This window comes from Pinus tabuliformis, chromosome 8 (assembly GCF_031772625.1).
Source record: "Pinus tabuliformis cultivar Carrire ecotype Pingquan chromosome 8, CPIR1, whole genome shotgun sequence".
Lineage (NCBI taxonomy): Eukaryota > Viridiplantae > Streptophyta > Pinopsida > Pinales > Pinaceae > Pinus > Pinus tabuliformis.
In genome coordinates, this window is record NC_142294.1 from 1,816,093,571 (window position 1) to 1,816,115,660 (window position 22,090).

General features: G+C 34.3%; 1 pseudogene; it reads right to left on the reverse strand.

Moving 5' to 3' along the window:
* Positions 1 to 716: 716 nt before the first annotated feature.
* LOC149243534 (putative lactoylglutathione lyase, chloroplastic pseudogene) lies at positions 717 to 1,184 on the reverse strand (annotated as a pseudogene).
* Between the last annotated feature and the right edge of the window lie 20,906 nt (positions 1,185 to 22,090).

A 22,090-nucleotide genomic window follows, 5' to 3' on the forward strand; every position in this document is an offset into this window, starting at 1 on the left:
ATAAAACTCCAACAATATATCTTTCCCATTCAATCGTATAAGAATAATTTAAAATGAATCCCCCTATTTTGGATTCATCATTTAAGATTGAGTAGGTATCAAGTGCTCAAATATTTATAAATTTATATTATTTTACTTGTCTTATGTGGGACCCATAGAAATTAGTGCTGTTGACACCTAATCCGAAACGGATGGGTGAACTGGACAGTCATCAGGAAGATGAACTGATCCGTTTTATTTATGTATATAAATATGAGTTAGCTAATGAATAATAGTACTCAGTTTTCTCTCCCGCTCATTCTGGAGTTACCCTGGCCTGACATGGTATCAGAGCTCAGGTCCCAGTCCCTAAAATAGTTGTAACTCCTCTGCTCTCTGGCGCACTAGCGCTGCATCTGCCTGAGCGTTTGCCTGACATAACGCTCTCTGCTCTCTGGCGCACCAGCGCTGCCTCTGTCTCTGAGAACGTTGAAGATTCTTCCGTTGAGGAGATTTGACACCGATTATGCAGCACGTTTCAGGTACATTCCGCTGGTATCATCGAAATTCCGCTTGAATTGTTTTTAAAACGCTATATGCGCATACCAAACGACTTTTCTCTGAACCTATCCACACATTCATTGGTCGTTTCTGCTGAGTTTCATGGTAGCTAACCGCAGGCTTCTCAATAGGAATTGCAGTCGTTGTTTCTCCTCACTTTCATAGCAAGCCAGCACTCAAGTCAAGGGTGATACCACAAAATTAGTCTCCTCTGGACCAAATCCTAGAAAGGCATTTGTGTATCTTTCTTCAGGAATGTCTCGCTTTCGAAGAAGCTTCATTCCCAAGCATTCAGTATAAAATTTTATAGTTTTGTCTAAATCCCCAACACGATAGACAACATGCAGTAGCCTGCGTTTATCCTTTTTAGACCACTCTTGAAGACTTTCCTCACTAACCGCGGCATCTGCTTGTGCCATATTTCCGTCAGCCCTCACATTATTTGATGCTTTGACTCCAAAGAATCTTGCCTGCTGAAAACCAGCTCCAATATGCACCAGGGTAAGCCTGCGAGATAGAGCACCAGGCCTTAATGCGGTTCGAACACGCGCACTGTTTGTTTCTCTGAAATCGAATGCCGGCAGGAGGGCTGTGGAAGAACGCAAAGCCAACGGCTGAATTGAAGATGATGCCATCATCACCATCCTCGTCATTTGCATGCTCTGCTCTGCTATGCTGCTATTTGGAAAGAGTATTTTTTTAAGTCTAAGGTAAACTTCACTAAGAAAAAGGGTGATTCAATATTGATGATACCATATGTACACGTTCCACAGAATCGCAGACTAAGTTATGTGAAAACTATGCTAAGGGTACATGCACTTTTGGGGATAGATGCAACTTTGCACATGGTGCGAATGAGTTGCGGGAGCAGCCTGCCGGGTCCTAATCCACTCAGAAACTCACGAGTGCAGAAAGCTTAATTGAATATTTTATTATGTTTTGTTTTAGAGGCATAGTCACCATTAAAGTATTAAGACTTGTTAGAAGAGAAGTGCAGTGTATTTGCGCAGTTTGTTTATGTATTTATGATGGCAGTTTTAAGTATTGAGTTGTAAGCGTTTTCAAAGGGGTTATATGATCAGTTTTCCTGACATAATATTTCAATGAAATTCTGATGCCTTCTGTCACACATTAGAGGGATTTGTAGAAAATATAGTGCATAAGGCTGTAAGGAAGTTCTCTTTTTTCAAGCAGAAGTATTTTTTTTTACAGAATGCATTCAATCATTTCTATGGTAGGAATAGTTCTCACTGGCAAGGAGAACTATTCTGAATGGTCTCGGATGGTAAAACACACCCTCATCTACAATGAGCTGTGGAAAGGAGTGTGTGTCGGAGAAGAAGACAAAGACCCTGTGCAGCCTACATCAGATAAAGAACTTGTCATTTGGGAAAACAAGAACAGCAAAGCCTATGCATTGATCGCAGCATCTGTAAATGAAGAAGTAAGTCGTCATATTTCATCCTATTCCACTGCCTTTGAAGCTTTACAAAAGCTGAAAGAACTCTATGATTCACATTCTCCACTTGAAGTTGTTCAGCTCATGATTAAACTCTTCACTCTTGAACTGAAAAATAATGATCCCCTTGCTCTTGCATCTGAAATAAAGTCTATAATGCATGATATTAAATCCACTAAGGTTGAGCTAGATATCTCTCTTATTGCCTTTCTCAAAGCACTCTATCCTACCTACTCCAATTATCTTGAGTCTTTACAAGCAAATGGAAATCTTAAAGACATAACCTTTGAGTCTCTTGTGAAAAAGTTTGCTGAAAGAGAGAAAGCCTTTGGAAAGAAAACAGTCCCTGAATCTTCTGAAGAGACTGTTTGCCTTGCTCATAAAGAAAAGCATCCTGCTCAAGATTCTACAAGAGGAAGAGGTGGACGAAGAGGAAGAGGAATATACTTCAGAGGCAGGGGGGCAGACATTCTCAAGCAGAAAAGGCAGATCTGCATTGCATTCGCTGCAAATGAAATGGATCACATGATGCTTCTACATGCAAGCTACCATGGGACAAGATTGAGTAGAGAAGAAATCAGCAGAAAGGTAAAACTGATGACACAGATAAAGGTAAAGCACCTGAATCCGCTCACTATATTGAGGCACAATGTAACATTGGAGTAAATGAAGATTTGTTTAATGCTTCACTTGCTTCTTCGAAAAATGACTGGTTGCTTGATTCAGGAGCAACCTGTCATATGACTCATAGGAAAGATTTTTTTGAAGAGTTCACTGACAATGTTGATGGAGCAGTATACTTTGCAGATCAGTCAAAAATCAAGCCATCAGGGCTTGGCACAATCAGGCTTAAACTACCTGGTCTTCCAGACTTTCTTCTGGATCATGTTCTATATCTCCCACAGCTCAAGAGAAACTTGTTGTCCCTGGTCCACATCCGCCAGCAAGGTCACTCCATTCATATGTTTGATGGAAAGCTTGAGGTAAGAAAGGCATCTGACCATTCACTTGTCATGAGGGGTATAGAAGAAGAAAGACTTCTTAAACTGCAAGGAACCTCTGCTCATGCACAACATTTTTCATATATTTCTCATCATGAAGAAGGTACACTTCCATCAAGTTTATTATGGCATGCTAGATTTGGACATTTAAACTATGATAGTCTCCGCTTGTTGAAGAAAAATGGTGTTGCTGGTTTGCCTACAATTCCTAGAAAACATAAGCAATGTGATGCTTGCATTCTAGGAAAGCATAGCAAACAATATTTTCATGATTCACATTCAAGAGCACATAGGAAGCTTGAACTTATTCATTCAGATTTATGTGGTCCAATGCTTGTTCCTTCTGCAAATGGAAATAAATATATCATGACATTTATTGATGATTACACCAGAATTTGTTGGGTTTATTTATTGAAGAACAAATCTGATGCTTTTCAAACATTCAAGAATTTTCATAAATGGATTGAAAATGATGCACAATCTCATATTGGGTCTATTCGCACTGATAATGGAAAAGAATATACATCAAATGAATTTGAACACTATCTTCGCCAACATGGGATTAAACATCAAACAACTGTGCCTTATAATCCTCAACAGAATGGTGTAGCTGAAAGAATGAACAGAACAATTTTGAATATGGTACGATCCATGCTTTTCTTCAAAAATGTAAAGACAATGTTTTGGGCTGATGCTGTTCTATGTGCTGCATATATAAAGAATAGATGTCCATCTAGTGCTATAAGAAACAAGACTCCTTATGAATTGTGGTATGGACATGTTCCTTCGGTAAAACATCTCAGGATTTTTGGTTCCACCTGTTATGCTTTAATACCAAAGGTACATAGAAACAAACTTGGTGCTAGAAGTCGTAAGTGTATCTTCCTGGGGTATTCAAACACATCTAAAGCATACCGCCTCTATGATGAAGTAAATAAAAAGTTTGTTTTATCTAGAGATGTCATTTTTCTTGAATCATCCAAATCTGACAGTGTTGTTGAGCGGCAACTTGATCGCTTGGATAGATTCACAAAACCAAAATCATTTCAAGAGTTTGATAATCAGATTCCACATCTTGAAGGGGGGATTCCTATACTAGATCAACATGTGGAATCTTCTTCTGAAGAACAATCTCCCCTGCATGACACTCCAACAACGGATGATGCTTTAAGTGATGTAATTGATAGAATTGGGAGACCTAATCTTGATTTAGTCCCAACTCAATCAATAGAACAGCCTGGACCATCTCATAAAGGTCCCCCAAAGTGGCTGACAAAGACACTTGAAAGTGTTCATCCTGATGAAATTGGAAAAACAGGAACCAGAAATACAAACCGACAAGATGGAGGTGATGTAGATAACTCTAATTCACCTGTTGATATGGATGTTACTTATGATTGTGAATTGAACTTGTCTACAGATTTTGAACCAACTTCCTTCAAAGAAGCTTCTTCTCATGATGAATGGAAAGAAGCGATGGAGAAGGAGTATGATGCCCTCATAAAGAATGGCACTTGGAAGCTGGTTGATCCTCCATTTGGAACCAAACCAATTGGCTGCAAGTGGGTCTACAAGAACAAGTACAAAGCTGATGGCTCACTTGACAAGCACAAAGCTAGGCTTGTGGCAAAAGGTTTTGCACAGAAGGAAGGGGTCGATTATGAGGAAACTTTTGCCCCCACAGCAAATTGGGCAACCATCCGGACACTCTTTGCACTAGCTGCTCAGAACGGTTGGAAAGTCCATCAAATGGATGTAAAAACTGCATTCTTGAATGGAGATCTAAAAGAGAATGTTTTTATGTCCCAGCCTGAAGGATTTGCTATGAAAGGACATGAACACAAAGTATGCAAACTTGTGAAGTCCTTGTATGGCCTCAAACAAGCACCACGAGCCTGGTATGAAAAACTAACTGAGCATCTTCTGAAACTCGACTTCAATCATTTTGATCTTGATGATGCAACTTTATTTGTCAAGAAAGTTGGCAAAATAGTTGTATATCTTGTGGTATATGTAGATGATCTTTTAATGACAGGGAACAATGAAAGCTATATTGCATCCATAAAGAAAGAATTAGGAAAAAAATTTGAAATGACTGATTTGGGCTATGTTCATTACTATCTTGGCATTGAAGTAACCCAACATCCAAAGTCCATATTTCTTTCTCAAAAGAAATACATTGGAGATTTGTTAAACAGATTTGGCATGACAGAGTGCAATCCTCTTTCTACTCCAATGGAACAAAACTTGAAGCTCACATCTATTGAAGGAAAGGAATTTGAGGATGCAACAAAGTATAGATAGCTTGTAGGAAGTCTCATCTACCTCACTACTACTAGACCAGACATTTCATTTGTTGTTGGAATCCTCTCCAGGTTTATGCAAAAGCCTTGTGAGGGACATTGGTCTGCTGCAAAAAGAGTTCTAAGGTACTTGAAGGGAACTCAAGACCTTTGAATCAAGTATACACAGGTGGACGACTTCAACTTGATTGGATACTCTGATTCAGACTTCGATGGAGACAAAGAAACTGGGGTATCTACTTCAGGATATGCTATGAGTCTTGGATCAGGAGCTGTCTCCTGGAGATCACACAAACAATCAGTACCAGCAGATTCCACAACAGAAGCAGAATATGTGGCAGCAGTTGAAGCAACGAAAGAAATTGTGTGGCTCAGGAAAATCCTTGAAGATTTGCAGGTAAAACAAATACAATCAACTCCACTCATGATTGATAACACATCTGCAATAAAGTTGGCCAAGAACCCAAAGTTCCATGATCGTACTAAGCACATCAATACTAAATATCATCTGATCCGACATCATGTTGAGGCCAAAACAATCCATCTCCATCATTGTTCCACAAACGAGCAAATTGCAAACATCTTCACCAAAGCGCTTGGAAGAGAAAAGCTTGAAAGATTTAGAACGATGCTTGGACTCACCAACATCCCTTCATATTAAGGGGGGGAATGTTGACACCTAATCCGAAACGGATGGGTGAACTGGACAGTCATCAGGAAGATGAACTGATCTGTTTTATTTATGTATATAAATATGAGTTAGCTAATGAATAATAGTACTCAGTTTTCTCTCCCGCTCATTCTGGAGTTACCCTGGCCTGACAAGTGCAATGTTTGAGGATATTTTGAAACTTGTCACATAGTTTTTAATATATATAAACCCATTAAATTGACGCCATAGATAACTTCTTCATCCCAATGTGTTACTGATTATTGATGACTCAACAACTCCCCTTATCTTTTCTCGAAAATAAAGGGGCCCCTATATAAAATTTTGGAAATATTTCCTTGGATTTATTTTCGTTTCCTATTTTCAATGATTTTTAAGTTTTTAAGTTTTTCATTTTTGATAATCCCATCGTCTTCGTCTCATCAAGACCTTTTCATTGATATAAAACTTGCCTCATATTGACTACTCAATCAAAATTGTGGTTGTTTGAAGTTTTACATTTTTCTCCACTGGTTTTATGAGGTGCCCTGACACATGGTAGCCTACATAGCATGTTGACATGGCATAGCCCATGTGACCAAAAAAATACACATAGTGCTTCCAGATCACCACCACATGTCACTGCATCTTGGCCACATTAGTATCCAAGCACGCATTTCCACATGCCATGTGGCACCTCCAAGAGGTTGAAATATCAATTTTGCTCGACACATAATTTCCACAGGAAACCTCTATGAGGATGCCACATCAGCAAGTGGGTCCCACTACTTGTCTCTTGCTGGGTTTGGTTTGGTCCATTTCGAGGTTTTGGCATTATTGGCAAGAGGCACAAACATGAATTTTCTTCACTGGGTGATGAGAATTTTTTCGTTCACTCCCATAGGATTTTGTTTACTCTCAGCAAGAAACATTTCCAAATCTGGAAATTGACAAAAGGTGTAGTGGTGGGAGACAAAAAATTTTCCATTTATGCTTTCTATCTCTCTTTCCTCCACCACTTTTTATTTCATATAATCCTAAAATAGAGGTAAGAGGCACAATGAAACTATGGGGAACTACATATAGTTTCATTTTTTTATTTAACTCACACAAGGTTTGACTTTATCTTGTCATATGTGGGCTCCAAGGTTTATTATTTTATTACCTAAACATTACCATATGCCATGTTTTAATTTGAGTTAATTGAGACCTCACAAATGAGTTTCTCAGCATTGTCGAGAGGTATGTTGGTGCGATGACATGGAATTGATGGAAATATATGTCGTGTTGACCTTCATCAATTACATCATTAATTCACGAGGATCCCTGATAGCCTAAAAATCAAAACCATTGGATTGCAACAAAACTAGGACCAGATCTGAGAGCTCGTCACAACGAATCTAATAGCACAAATGGCACCTCAATTTGAGGTTGTATGTGAAAGTTACGCCCAATCAAAGCTCTCATCAAACTTTGAAAAAATGAAATAGTTCGTAGAGGGCCGGTTAAATTTGGATCATCGCTGAAATTGGAAGTCTGTCTAAAATCTCAGCTAAATTCGATAGATCTTTGCTAAACCTGACGAAATTTTTATTTAGATCTTAAGATTTTGTGATCCATAATGTAATAAGCATGTCTTTCAGATTAATCACATCAACATTAGTTGTGGTTATTTTGGGTGGAATCCCCAAATCTGGTGGAATATGCTAGCTTTGGAGGCAAAACTATGGCCCAATAATATGGGGCCACGTGGCCCAATCAGATGGTTCCATGTGGCACATAATGGATGGCCAAATGGCCCCAACCAACCAACCCATTTCCAAACGGATTTGGTGGTCAAATGTTTTGCCTGGAAAAACGGTTATGTGCTAAACCATATATATATATATATATATATATATATATATATATATATATATATATATATATATATATATATATATATATGCTTAGCAACGATGACGATTTAATTCCAATAACAAAAACAAACGGTGAACAATATTTTACATTGGCAGTCATAATCATATGTTCAATAGTTTAACAAACATATATATGTGTGTGTTTGTGTTAAAACGGGTGAATCAATAATCAGTTGGTAGTTTAATTCAATGGTTCGGTGGCTCAATGAAATTTTAGCAGCAGTATAAAGCGTGGTCTCAATTAATCAATAGGTTTTAAAATATTGTCAGTAGAGTGTTTTAAATATTTGTTTGGTATATAAAAATGGGCTGGCAGGAGAGTTGACCCTGTGACCCCACTATACCCAACAGCCTACAATACACTATGCAAACTGGTGTGCTAGTTGGGTGGACCTTGTAATTCCATTTGGAACCCTCCTACATAAACTCATCATTTTCCAATTGAGCGAACAGGGGGGCGGACAAGAGAGCGGAATGTCGAGCGGAGGCTAGATGGAACAATGTGTGGGTAGTGGAACCATGAAAGTGCAAAAGACTAACACGCCGGGTTTCTAGGAGGAAGAACCCTATAACATAGTTTTCAAGGAAGGTATATTTCATGGGAATATTACCTAGAATATTTTTATAATATTCCTTTTAGATGTTTTTGTGGAATATTGAATATTCTCTAGGGGGTCCAGAGATGATGGTGGCAAAATATAGCTGACTTTATTGTAATTTTACTCAAAATTTCACAAGGATTTCACTGGTGCAGTTAGAGTTTGGATTTAAGCAGTAGATCTCAAGGCTCGTGGTAGAAGTCCTCATATTTTATTAATTATTGGGCACAAATATCGAGATAGTGATGTACCTTTCAGAAGTTGGTCATGTTTACAGTCAAAAGTCTCAGAAGGACGAGACAAACTTGTTAGTGTTGTGATTGTTGTGTTTTGAATAGTGGAACTTCAAGTCACTTCTAGGATTGGAGGTATAATGATGTATTTTTCCACGCACTGATTTTCATTTTTGTTGAGATGAACGAAGTGGCATCCCCACTATTGATGCAAGGCTTGGAGACATAGTCCGCATTGGACAAACTCCATTATCAAACCCTTTGTGTGCATTGACTTTATGGTCTCTTTTGTGTCTCTTCTTATTTAAGTGTTTGCACATATGGTTTTTACATGCTCTTTCATTCAATTTTGTTAACATCAACCGAAGAAAAGATATTGGATAATGCTAGTATCACAGGAATATTGGATCAATCATTGCAAGGGAAGCTTAGGTCGGGCTGAACTTGGTCAATCGAATCCCAAGTCCCGAGGGATTTTTCATAGTGCATTCTAAATACATATGGAATCATGTGGACAATCGAGAGGGTTGGGTGATGTGGTTCCAAAGTTACATTTATTTATTTAATTTAATTATTCATGTATGTTCTACTCATGAAGATTTTTAGTTTGAGTTCATTTATTATATTTTATTTCTCAATTTTAACTCTCCATTTAAGCCAAAACATATACAAGTGCACCCTCCACCATGGTGCCCTCATTATTCACACAAACCATGATGGAGGAAAACAATAATATAAACACATATAATTTCATTCTCATTTCCCCCATGAATATGGGACTACAATTTTTAATTTTTTAATGTTTGATAAAATGCACCAACCGTTAACCATAATGCACCTGAAATTTTACAGGACTCTGTCTTCCAAAGGCCATATCTCGTGCTATGGGGCACAAAATTATCCCACGATACCTCATTAGAAAGATTAAATCAAGAAGAAAAATATGGGATGAAATTTTTTAGGAAAATCTAGAATATAAATGATCCTAAAATTCAACAAAAAGGGCTACAAATCTGGAACAAACTAAGATCTCTGTGTGGATTTTTAGGAAAATTTTGACTACCAGAGCATCTTCTTGATTGTACCACATTAAAATGTCATCTATTGACCAATAATGCAACAAAAAAAAATGACTTGGGATCAAATTTAGGATTCTATTTTTAATTGAATTAATCTTTCTTACAAGGATTCGTTTTGAATGTTTTTACATCTGAGTTTTGGCTTTTGATTTTGACATGGTTTTTAATGATAAATTGGTTGATATTTTTGTAGGAATGTTTTAAGGCAATCACCAGTTGGAATATTAGGATTAGTGAGATGAAATCTCTGAGCTAAAATCAGATCTACCAACTCTTAAAAAATGAGAAAAAAATCTTCATGAATTGTCTTGAAACATCTCTCTATTTTGAATTAAATTGTATGACTATATAATGGAGATGTGTAGAAGAGAGGGGGGTTTCCAATTCTTTGAAAAGTAGAAGGAATTTGCAATATTGTAGGGGGATTTTCTTGGAGGAAATTAGCTACCTACTAAACTAGACCCAAGAGATTTTTATTTCATAACCAATAAGAGCATTGTTGATCATATTTGACTACGAATATATATGTCATTCAATTTTGATTTTTCTTATGTTCCATATAAGTGGTTGTTGTTTGATTTATCTCTATTGTTAATTTTATATCAATTTATGCTTATTTAAAACTAATATTAAGTTATCTTTACATAGTTGGTTAGTTTAAAATCAACATTGAATATTGTATTCAAGTAGACTTGTATGTGTTAGTTGATAATTGTTTAGCAGTCTAATTACATGCTTGTCTTTATTCTAATTATTGTTATATTATATTAACTATTTCCATTATATGACAAGTACATTTATATCTTGAATGCAATCATAGCTATCTAAATCTAAGTATGTGCATATAAGGATTTGGTAACTACTTATTATATAACTATATATGCATATATACTCAAATTGTTTTAGGTGATATGAATTGTTTCTATGACTTGTTAGTTCATCTTAACCCTACGTTCAATCCTTGTATATTTATCATTTGCTTTTGATTGAGGCTAGGACTATTCATTTCCTTAATCAAGATAAGATAAATTGAGTTATCTTTAATGATAGATATCTCTTTCTATTGTTTGCATATTACCTTACATTGTATTTTCATTTAGGAGAGCATATCAGGAAGTCTCCGTTTTTGAAGAAAATCTTCCAGGTGACAATTGAGCCCACATACAAGTCGAAATCATCATCCCAAATGGAAAGGGTTCTAATTGGGGTCTTTGGCCAGGTGATTTCTAAAGTCTTGATATGGTCATTTTCTCCAATCAACAGAGATTTAATACACCCCTTTTAATCTTTATTAAATTAGAGATTAAATTGCCAAATACAATATTTTCAAATAATAAATTATTAACATGTGAAATATCATTCTGCATAATGGGATATGTTATCAACCAAAGTTTAGATGCATACAATAACAACAAAGGAAACATTCATAATAGACCTAAATAACCATATATTTTGACAATGTCATTTTATTTATCACTAAATTTATGATTGGCGTGGTTAACTTGATTTTTTCTTTTGTCATTAGTTTGTTTATAATTAATTTGAAAATGTGTGTTGTATTTTTTGGACCCTATATTAGGTGGGCAGATCTACCTATGGTTTTGTGCATGGTTTTCTCACATGGTTTTGGGCATGATGGTTTTCTTCCCATGGTATTTTGTAGATCCGGTCAAGGGAACTATGGTTATGTTCTAATCCATGGTTAATGGATTGGGGTTTATGGATGCTTTAGCATGTATATATATATGTATTGTAACATTGAAAGAAATATGATGAAAAATCAATCTGGTAGTCTTGTTTTGGGATCCAGGGGAAAATATCTGTGTATATTTGTTTTATGTTTTATAACCTCGTCATTGTTTATTTTATGTTTTTAAGAATTCGTTTGCAAGTAATTTATGTACAGGGTTAAAACCTACATTTGGTATCTAAGTTATTTTAGCTTCACGGGAACGCCTTTGCTGCTAAGGGGTTTTGATCGGGCCTGTGGTAGACATTGTTCAGTGGGAGATCTACGAGATCAATTCTTGCAGTGAAAGAAGATGGCGAGCAATGGAAAGATAGAGATCGAGAAATTTAATGTTCACGGTTTTGAAGTGTGGAAACTCAAGATGGAGGATCTACTAGTGGATAAACATTAGTGGATTGTGGTAGATTCGGGTACTAAACCAACAACAATGTCTGATGAAGACTGGAAGAACTTGGATCAGAAAGAAAAGAGCACAATACGATTGTGTATCTAATATTTAGTATTGTTGAACGTATAGGGGAAGCTTCAGCGAAGACTTTGTGGGACAAGTTAGGGACTTTGTACCAATCTAAGTCTTTGGTGAATAAATTGTTCCTATGGAAAAAGCTATACAACCTGAGGATGAAGGATGGAGACTTAGTGACAGACAATCTGAACGCCTTCAATATTTTGGTAAGCCAATTGTTATCTCTTGATATTAAAATTTTGTATGAAGATAAGTGCATCATTTTATTGTCTTCCCTACCATATTTGTGGGATAGTCTAGTTGTTGCAATAGGTAGCAATACAACTACCTTGCAGTTTGATGAAATAGTCTCCTCCTTTTTGTTTCAGGAGATGAGATGGAAAAATATGGAGGGCCAGAATGGTGATGCCTTGTTTGTACGATGACGGTCACATAAAAGAAATAAAAATAAGTCCCCGAGTGGGAGATCTAAATCTCTAGGGAAGCCTGTAAAGGTTTGCTGGAAATGTGGAAAGGAAGGGAACTTAAAAAAGGATTATAGATCTAAAGCTCCTAATAAAGGAAAGGGATCTGATGATGCTCATTCTATAGAGACGAAAACCACCTCAGATGAAGGTGGGGATGTGTACTTGGCTTCTTCTTAAAGTACACATGTAGATCATGATGCATGGTTGATTGACTCAGGTGCATCCTTTCACTTCACTCCCCACAAGGAGTGGTTTTGCAAGTATGAGAAATATGGTGGTGGTGATGTCTTCTTAAGGGATGATAGAAAGTCCAGAATCATCAGACGTGGAAAATTCAAGCTAAAGTTGCAAGATGGAAGGATTAGAACACTTTCGGATGTTCTGCATATTCGTGCATTGGCCAGAAATCTGATTTCTTTAAGTAATATAGATGATGCAGGTGTAAAAGTAGTGTTCAAGAAAGATACTTACCAGATGGATAAGGATCACTGATACTGATGTGGGGAGTTCAGATTGGAAATTTGTACAAGATTTTAGGTAGCACTGCAGAAAATCTTGTGGTCTCTAGAGAAAAGACCATGATATGGCATCAAAGGCTTGGATGTATTGGATAGAAGGGCCTTCGAATACTTCATGGTAATGTTATGGTAGAAGGTATATCTAATTTCTCACTGGATTTCGATTTCTGTGAACATTGTGTATATGGGAAGCAAAATCAAGTGAGTTTCCCTCTAGTGCTAAGAGGGCGAAAGGGGTATTAGAGCTTGTTCACAGTGATGTGTTTGGACCTATGTCGTTTCCATCACTGGGTAAGTCTATGTACTATGTATCATTTATAGATGACTTCTCAAGGAGTACATGGATATATTTCCTTAGGAATAAATCTGAAGTCGTTGACAGGTTTAAAATATTTAAGACTCTGGTGGAAAACTAGACAGAGAAGAAGATAAAGGTGTTGAGGACAGATAATGGTGGAGAGTTTTGCAAGAAGGAATTTGAAGAGTTCTGTAAGAAGTGTGGTATAGCATTGCAAAAGACTACCCCATACACAACTCAAAAAAATAGAGTTGCAGAAAGAATGAACAAGACGTTGATAGAAAAGGCAAGAAGCATGCTTAGTGGTGTCGGGTTAGGACAACAATTTTGGGCATAGGCGGTGGAGACTGCATGTTACCTAGTCAACAGATCACCTTCATCAGCATTGGATGTTAAGACTCCACAAGAGGTATGGACTGGTAAGAAACCCTCTCTTTCAAATCTAAGGGCATTCGGTTATGATGTATATGTACATGTTCCAAAGGAGAAAATAACCAAGTTGGATAGTAAATCTGAAAGGTGCATCTTTATTGGGTATAAGGATGGTTTAAAAATTTATAAGCTTTGGAAACCAGAAATAAGGAAGGTTGTGTACAACCGAGATGTGGAGTTTAGAGAGGTGAAAGATTTTATTAAATATGAATTCTTACCAAAGGAAACTGAGAAGATAGAGTTTGAGCTTAAGGAGGAAGAATCAGACTCTACTACAGAATAGGAATCAGAAGATGAAGAACCACAAATTCTAGCTTTGAGAAGATCAATTTGAGAAAGAAGGTAGCTAGAAAGGTATAGTCCATCTGTTTTTTTTGCAAATTTTGCTTTATCTATTACTAATGATGATCCCAAAACTATCACGGAGGCAGTAAATTCAAAGGATGGAAAACTCTAGGAAGACGCCATGGTTGATGAAATGGCATATTTGGACAAAAATGAGGCTTGGGATCTCGTGGAGTTGTCAGCTGGAAAGAAACCCATTAGAAGCAAATTGGTGTTTAATAAGAAGATGAATGCAAAAGGCAAGGTGGAGAAATACAAATCTCGGTTGGTAGAAAAAGGTTATTCCCAGGTGCCGGGAATTGATTTTGGTGATATTTTTTCCCCTATTGACAAGGTAGCTTCTATTAGATTACTTAAATTTGTTGTGGTTGCTTTTGATTTTGAGGTAGAACAGATGGATGTGAATACAACATTTCTTCATGGAGATCAATAAGAAGAGATCTACATGAAGCAACCTGGAGGCTTTGTAGTGAAGGGTAAGAAAGAACTAGTATGCAAGTTAAAAAAGTCTTTGTATGGGTTAAAACAATAACCAAGGATGTGGTATCAGAAATTTGATACATTTATATGGGGACTTGGATTCACTAGAAGCAAAGTAGATCACTCTATGTATTTAAAATTAATTGGTAACTGTGTTATTTATTTGGTCTTGTATGTGGATGATATGTTGCTGAATAGAAATAACAAAGAAATTATCTAGGATTTGAAGACCTAATTGTCCTCCAAATTCGACATGAAATATATTGGTGTTGCAAACTATATTTTGAGAATGGAAATTAAATGAGATCGGGCAAAGAAAAAGCTCTGGTTAAACCAACGGAAGTACGTTGAGACAATATTATAGAAGTTTAATATGCAGGATAGTAAACCGGTGAAGGTTACTATTCTTGTAGGTGTAAATTTATCTGTTGAACAGTGTCCCAAGTCACAAGAAGAGGAAGAGGACATGTCCCGTGTTCCATACGCAAGTGAACTCGGTAGCCTGATGTATGCAATGGTCTATACTAGATTAAACATTACACATGCAGTGGGAGAATTGAGCAGGTTTATGTCAAATTGGACAACAGTGAAGCGGGTTTTCAGGTATTTGCGTGGCACTAGCGATTATAGTATGTGTTACCAAGGAAGACCATGATTGGACAGAGTATTGTACATCTGTGGATTTGTTGATGCAGACTAGGTTTGAGATCTGGATCAGAAAATATCTAAAAGTGGGTATGTGTTTAACCTATTTGGAGGTGCAGTCAGTTGGATGAGTAAGAGATAGTCTGTAGTGGCACTTTCAACTACAGAGGCAGAATACGTGGTAGCCACTCATTCAAGCAAGGAAGCATTTTGGTTGAAGGAATTGTGTTCAAGTATGGGGTTGGTATAATGAGCTATAATGATAGACTATGATAGCCAAAATGCACTTTTCTTGGCAAGGAACCCTACTTATCATTCAAAGACAAAGCACATTGATGTTCAATATCACTTTGTAAGGGATATGGTTGAGGACAAAAAGGTGTTGCTGGTAAAGTTGGACAGTTTGAAGAATACTGCAAATGCATTGACAAAGTCTATGAGCACTGAGAAGTTTTCTTGGTGTAGAGAAACAATGGGCATTGCACAATTGGACCAATGACTAAGCTCTCTTGTGACCCCCTCCTGGAAAAGAAAACAACAAGTGGGAGAATGTTGCGTGTTTGTTATTTTCTTTCCATGAATAGTTGAGGGGTTAGAGGTAGGGCGGCGAGCGCCCCCTTCGTTGCATCAAGTGCAGTGGAGAGGTCACGGGGGGGGGGGGGGGGGGGTATCCCCCCTTGCCGGGGGGTTTGCAGGAGGGTAGTAGCCCCCCTACACGGGGTATGCGGCAGCCCCGAGAAAAAAAAATTGGACCTTATATTAGGTGGACAGACCTACCTATGGTTTTGTGCATGGTTTTCGCACATGGTTTTGGGCATGATGGTTTTCTGCCCATGGTATTTTGTAGATCCTCGGTCAAGGGAACTACAATTATGTTCTAATCCAGGGTTAATAGATTGGGGTTTATGGATGCTTCGGTATGTATACATATTGTAACATTGAAAGGAATATAATGAAAAATCAATCTGGTAGTCCCGGTTTTGGGATCCAGGGGAAAATCTCTATGTATATATGTTTTATGTTTTATGCTCTCGCCATTGTTTATTTTCTGTTTTTAAAAATTTGTTTGCAGAGAATTTCTGTACAAAGTTAAAACCTATAATATTTTCAAATAATAGATTATTAACATGTAAAATATCATTATCAATAATAAAATATATTATCAACCAAAATCTAGATACATATAATAACAACAAAAGAAACAATTAGATAACCCTATACTTTGATTATCACTAAATTTATGATTGACATGGTTAACTTGATTTTTCAATTCGTCATTAGTTTGTTTGTAATTAATTTAAAAATCACATTTTTTATTATTATTAAATTATTACTGTATTTTATATTATTGATAAATTAGAATATTGTTTTTTTATTATTTATAAATTAATAAAATTATTAATAATATTAATGGTAAAACTAATATATTAATTAATTAAATTATTAACTAATAAATACTTTCCAAGTTATATTAATTATTTTCATGTCTAGATGAAATGTTATGTTTGGAGATGTTCTTTATTTTCATGTCCACATGGAATGTTATTTCCAAGAAAATAAAGATTAATTTTTTTCTAATTTTAATTTTGTTCGAAAAATTAAAGATATTATATTAATTAATATAGTTATATTTAGATAAAAATATTTAGAAGAATGGAATAAGGAATTCACAAAATTTAAAAGATATTATATTAATTAATATAGTTATATTTGGATAAAAATATTTAGGAGAATGGAATAAAGAGTTCACAAAATTTAAATCAGTAAAAAATGTTCTTAAATAAGTTACATTTAAAATTTTAAATTAATTTAGAATTATAATAAATTTAGAATTATAATAAATTTATAATATAAAAAATTTAGTTGTTAAAATTAATTTTATTATTTATATTAATTAATTTTATTTCTCAAAATTAAAGGAAATCTTTATTTTATTCTCTTAATTGAAGTTAGTTTTTTCCTATTGAAAGTTTGGTTATGATTAGGTATCTTATGTCTAAGAAAAATTTATACAACAAGCAAGCCAAGAGGTTTCTTAAAATTGCTTCTAATTTTAGTCAAATCTCATATTCGACTCAAATGAGGTTGGCATAAGGATATTCAGTCATGGCTAGACCATTGGGTGGTAAAGGAGGATATCATCTTGAAGAATAAGGATAATATTAAAAATATTATTACTTCCAAATTTAAGGATAAGTTGTGGATGATAAGGTGCTAGAGGGGAAAGGGAATCTAACGGATTATAAGGAGGTGATCAACCCCAACTTTGAAAACCAGAATTATCTTTATGTCTTGACCAGTGCTAAGAAGAGAATAAACATTGCCAATGTAAGAACTAATTCTCATGAGCTTCAAAGTGAAATCATACATTGGCCAATTCCCAAAACACCTTGGGACGAAAGAGTCTATCACCTTTGCAATATTAAGAGGGTTGAAAATGAAAAGCACTTTCTCTTGGATTGCCCAGCTCTTACTCACATCCATTCTAATTTTCAAAATCTAATAGACGATATTGATCTTAGTGAATGTTAATCATCATCATTATTTTTTTAATTTTTACTATAAATAAATTTACAATGATAAATGATGACACTAATTGCTAATATTTATTTATTTATAATTAATATTTATTTATTTAATTTTAATTATAAAGTTTCAAAAATAATTATTTTATTTTTTTAATTTATTAAAGAAAAACATTTTTCCATATACATATATACAAAATATTTCCATCATTTTTATATTAAATTTTTATTTTTAAAATATTATATTTTAAAAAATATTTTGTATTAAAGTGAAGAAATTGGTTACCACGTCTATATTAAGACAAAGGGCAACATCCAAATAAGTAAAAGCATGTTGAGCAAAATTGATCACTATCTCTATATGCAAACTCCCCTAGTGCGAGAAAAAATGAATATGGAGTATATATGTTCACTGTAGGAGGAAATCAAAGAAATTTTTGAATTACTATAAATATGTAAAATGGGGAAATTAATTCTAGTATTACAGAGTAGCAATTTCATAGGGTAGTGATTTTAGTCTATGTGTTTGTTTCAGTATAGACTTATCTTAAGTAAGTATTTAATATGAGTCCAGAGCGATCAAATTTCTTCACGTGTAAACTTCTTTAGAGTACAAAATACAATGTGTTATTTTTCAGTATTTAAATTGTATTTTTCAATACTAAATAGAATATATGTATGACCAAATAAATATTTTAACCATAAAAAACTTCATTTTTTCATGATATATACACAACTTTTTTAAATAATATATAATATATATCTAATTCACATTAAAATATTTTACATCACATATACATCAAGACATTTTATCACACAAATTAAAATGATTTTTTATTATTAATATATTTTTAAGTATATGTCAATATTAATTCTTATTAAAATATTTTATTGATAACCCACATTGAATATTTTTTTATATACAACATTAAAATGTTTTATTTTAACAATTTTTTTTCTATATATAGATATATATGAAGTTGATATTGACATAAATTACTAACATAGATCTTCAAATAGTTTATTTAAATCTCTTGTTGAAATATATTTGAATAGTATATGACTTAAACATCTTACTCATACATTTTTTTACTTTTATTCATTTTTTTATTATAGCTCACATTATTTTTTATTTAGAACCTAATTTTTATTTTTTATTTTTATTTTAAAGGGGGGCGGAAGGACGGGCTTACACGTCCCCATATTGGGTTGTAGCATGAGGGCCAAGGCCACAAGACCAATACAAATGTAAACTTAAGTTCCCTTGAAGAGGTGCCCCACATCCACTTTGGTAGTAATTGTCGTGCCATCAAAGAAGCCTGTGAGTAGGTTGAAACATCGCAGTCTAACCAGACTTCAAATTTGAACAGAAAATCATGGAAAATCCAACAATTTTTTTTGTAAATTGAGGTTACATCGATCAAACTTCAAGATTCTGGATGCCTAGGGAATTTTTATGGTGTTGAATTCATTTCCACCATCAAAAACACGATTCAAAGACCGGTCAAACAAATTTACCGCCTCAATAAACAACACATGTTGAAACAGATTAAGAAAATTTCACAAACTCTGCACGAGATTTACTAACATATAAAATGCACCACATTAAACAAACATCTTACACTTATAATACAAGTTGTCTTTAGTGTGACTTTTTGGAAGCATTTCTCGTCTAATTTCTCTAAAATCCTGCATGAATTTATTGAAATCACAAGTTTGATAGGTAAGTATGCACAATCCAAGTGTCCTAGGGGTTTTTAAGGATGCTGAATCCATATTTATACTCAAAAAACCAGTTTAAATAACTCAAATCAAAATTTCACCTCAAATTTTTTCACAAAATTTCAACATCGAAAAATTCAAAAAAATCACACTAATCACAACTCTTTTATAATACTCACATCTAAAATACACCCCATTATTTTTAGTCCCATTATTATAAAAAAAAATGAAATACATTACTTACTAAAGTTTTTGGATTGATGATGGATAAAGCCCTCTTAAATGGACACTGGAATATGTCCTCTCATTCAAGCGTGAGTCATATAATTTGTCCTACTATTGGACATTGGCGGTTTTGGTGGTCATATGGTTTAAATTCTTATAAATTTAAATAATGATTGTTAACTGGGTCAAATTAAAAATGTAATATTTTAGTTGTGAAATGATGGAGCTTATCATCGCTTTGATCGTCATCAATGCTTCGTTCTCGCTTGGGCAATTTCAACGGTTATTTTATTAGCGGATGGCATTCTTTGGCAATTTCGATGGTTTTTTTAATTAGTGGATGGTTTTTTAAATTGGGAGTAGATATTTGGACAAGTTCAAATTCAATCAAATTCATTTTTTAATAGTTGGGGTTTGTGATATGTTATGATATGTGATGCTTACATGATTAATTTGTTATATTATAATTTCTCTTTGAATGAGCTGTTTTACAAAGTCAAGTTTTAATGAAATCTAATGTTTTGCTTAATTTCATTATCTATTGAGGAATTTTGAGTTGACTTGATCCCATGTAAATATTGATGATTGCACAACATGTCTCATTCATTTCTTTTCACAATGTGACGAGCCTGCTTACGCATCCTTAACAGTCGAGCCTGCTTACGCATCCTTAACAGTCGAGCCCCTGCCGGTCCTCACCATCGGAATGGTGAGTCCCTACCGGGCCTAATGCTAATGGTTAATTTTAAAAGTTTTTTTCTGTATTTTGTGATACTGATATGTACAAAATAATAGGTAATTTTAAATAAATTAATAAATTGATAGTGGGTAAATAATCCTTATACTTTGTATTTTTTTGGTTGAAAAAATTGCATCTAGAACAACTCTCATGTCTACATAATCTTGTTTGAGATTAGACTAGAGTTTGTAGAGACCAAGCCTCCCCATATAACCATTGGACTACAGCCAACCTATGGAGTAGATAATAATAGTTGCTTGTTTGTTAGTAATATGTGGATGGATGGAGAAGTGTTTTCTCTAATAAAGAGTTTTAATATTTTAATTTTGTGGCGTGGATTGGTGATGATTTTTTAATTAAATAATTATAATTAAATGTTTAAAAAATTGATTATTATTTATTAAAAGTAATTTAAATTTATTTAATATAAGTTTAATTAATTATTGTGATTATTAATTTATTTTAAATATTTTGAGTTTGAATAATGATTAATTATGATAGTCATATGGATGAAGGGAAATTTATAATGAAGATTTGTTTTAAAATTTCAATATAGAAAAGTCAAATTTTTAATTTGTTTTTCCTTTTAGACATATAGAGAGTTTTAAAATGAAGAAAATTCTTTTAAAAATAGTTTTGTTTTTTTTAATAATTATAAATTTGTCAAAAATAAAGTCTAAATATGATGAAGTTTATGGTTATGTTTGGCTATTTCATATTTAAATAATTCATATAGTTTTATTTCATTATGATTCCTCTTTTTCTATTTCATTAATGATAGGGTAATAGCTTTGTAGAGAGTCCACATGTTCTTTATAGCAATTTATATTTGTTTTATATATCACAATATGTATATTTTTTGAATTTGTTTTTTTTAATAAGAAATCATAAATTTTGTACTAATTAAAAATGTTGAAGCTAAAATTTATAATAAAAATACAACAATTATGGCTCACCTTAGTGTTGTGACTCATATGAGTTAGAGAAGTCTCAATATGACCATAGTTTTAAACCTTTGTAAAAATGTTACTTGATTCACATATAATTTATTCCACCAAAATTGGTCATGAAAAAACAAAAAGGGACCGCAATACATGAAGGATAAAGAGAAGTACAAATTTCAACTATGTCATCAAAGCATTACATATTGTTTGGCTTTTTGGAGATGATGAGTTGTCACTTTTACTTCCGGCTACACTAGAAGCTTCCAACACCAGTTGTGTCTGACCTTCTTCCTATGTCTTGAGTGAAACTTATGCATTGGGCCATAACTACAATGCTACAGGTGGGTTTGAAGGTGGTTATGATTGTGCTCCAATACGTACATTTTCTAGTGTACTAAATTTCCACAAAATCCCCAACATTATTTTACTGTCAAATTTCCCACTGGTTCATGCTTCTTGTGCCATTCTGCTTGAATTGTCAAGCATTATCAAGTACATATATTGTGGCATTGTAGAAACTATCTTATCTCATCAAGCTATCAACATTCCATGGTTGAGGATAACACTTCAATAATAACAAATATGGAGGAATGGGTCCAAGGATTGGGAAAAGTGAGTTGCTGAAATGTCTAAAGAGGATGGGACCTCAGAAATGCCAATTGCACTGGTCGAAAAAAAGGAGGTGTTTTCTACCCATAGGGGATAACAAAGATCAAGGCAATGAATCCAAAATTCAAGTACATGAAGGCCTG